The sequence below is a fragment of the Etheostoma cragini genome, chromosome 19 (genome assembly GCF_013103735.1).
Source record: "Etheostoma cragini isolate CJK2018 chromosome 19, CSU_Ecrag_1.0, whole genome shotgun sequence".
Classification (NCBI taxonomy): domain Eukaryota; kingdom Metazoa; phylum Chordata; class Actinopteri; order Perciformes; family Percidae; genus Etheostoma; species Etheostoma cragini.
In genome coordinates this window covers 1,380,703-1,382,924 of record NC_048425.1, presented here as the reverse complement: position 1 = coordinate 1,382,924, position 2,222 = coordinate 1,380,703, and positions in this window count along the sequence as shown.

Sequence of the window (2,222 nt, the reverse complement as noted above, 5' to 3'; positions counted from 1 at the left end):
GGCTGCCCATGGAAAGGCGCCCCTAGCAGTTGGGGGTTTGGTGTATTTACTTTTTTGTAAATGTAGCCTACATTCTGGTGATGTAAATCTTTTTGGAAGAAAAGAAAAAGGTTTCCACTTTTTTGTTTTTAGTAAACACAACAACGTCACTTTGAACGCATCACGTTGTCAGACGAAACCAAATCAGCCAATGAGATTGAGACTTAACGCCCCCTTTAAACTCTCACAAAGATTATTTTGACGCAATCCACAGCTGAGAGTCACGTGACCTGCCAACAGTGACCGAGCAGCAGGATGAGTTAGATCTCCAGCTGTAGTGAGATAAAGACCTAAATGTGTATTTTGGACTATTTTTCATCCCGAGTCTGAAAGAAGACATGTTATTGGAGACAAATAGCCCAGAATCTAAACACTGGCCTGTGAAAAAACAGATGTTTTTATCTGCCGTACCTCGCCTTAAAAGATTATTTTGGCCAATTCTTCCATATCCAACCCCGGTGGTTTGTGTCTTTCTATCGGGCAGTGGCATGGTTCTCTTCGATGTCTTCGTGCTTTGCTCCACTTTTACACTCTGGACGGTTTGTGTGCATTTTAGCAGACAGACAGACGTTAAAGGTAAGCTCAGAAAAAACCTGCTGATTTCATGCTGGACAGGAAGTGACAAAAACACTGTGGTGTGATTCCGATTTAATAAAATCTAATCAGACCCTCATATCAGCTGGTACCCGGTCTCTAGTTGTTTAATTATGACAGAGTAGATCTCAGAATGTTCTACATGAGACCTGATGCTGATTTTAATCAACAACAGACTGGAGATGATCAGAGATCTGAACGGATTTAGTCTCTCTGACTTCTAAACGTCACTATAAGCCAGAATATACAGAATATGACTTTAAATCAGACAAATAGTTAAAATCCCTCCAATTCGTTGTTGTCATGACAGCGCACGCACGTGCATATCTGACCCTGGGAAGGGACTTTTAGAAACGCGCTTTCCAATTCGAAAAATGGAGGAAGAGTCCGAGTCTGCGCAGTCTGAGCCCCCCCCCCCACCATCAGTTAAAAAGAGAAGAAGTGGATACAAGGAAGATTGGAAGGACTCTTTAGTTTAAACTGTTCCTGGGGTGTTGAGCAACTACATTTCCTGTTAGTCCTATCATTTTATATAATAATGTATTTAAAGTGAATAAATTGTAATGCGCCAGGCAGTGTCCCCCATTGGCCCTCAGAAACCTACCCCTTGTCCCCCTTGGGCTTATTAGCAGGTGGTCACCCTACTTTCAGGACTTTACCATTTGAAATTGTTGACAGGGGAGTTCCCCCTTGCCCTTCTCGAAATGGCACAGAGACAGAATTACCATTTAAAAAAAAAAAAAATGTAGATAGACTATTTATAGCACTCAGACTGGATACCTAAACATTGAATGCATACTTAGAATGTGAGGACAGGCTTGACAGGATGTGGTGTGTTGCTGTCTTTTCTCCATTTTACCTTCCTCTTAAAGACTGGGGTGAGACAGACAATGATGCAGAGAGATGAGATATAGAGAGGAGGTTAGGAAAGAGGAGGAAAAGAGGTGAGACTAACAGATTGCAACCATATTGTTCCTTTTTAAGAAGAACGTTGATTAATTGAATATTGACTGTCTGACCAATGAGGGAACAGCCAGTGATACTCCTGGTAACATCAAATGACAGCCCATAGTAGGTTTATTTATTTTCTTTTATTTTTTTATTATTCAGGATACAAATGTACAAACAAACAAGGCATTAAATACAACAAAAACCAATTTCAAAAGATAAACTTTTTCCTCGGGTCGAGCAAATAAACAGAACATAGAAGCATAAACATTGAAAATCTACCTTCAGAAGAAAAGAAATGAGACAAAAGAAACAAATAAACAAAAGGGGCTATCTCAAATTAAAAGTTTCAAGTGAATAAACCAAATCAAGGGCTTTTCCAACCTGAACCGTTTCAGTGACATGTACAGAAGGTTGGTCTCGTTCTTCCAATGGACCAGGGAGGGTCTGGTCTTAAAATATCTACATCTATGTATAAAATGTTTTCCTAAAAGCCTCAAATTGTTTAGAACAAAGTCTACCTTCTTATCTTCAACAAAAACACCAAACTTAATATTCATCACTGTCAGAGGTAGCATCCCGATTCCCCTGGTCTGGAACCCGCTCTGCAGATCTTTATCCCGATTCCCCTGGTCTGGAAC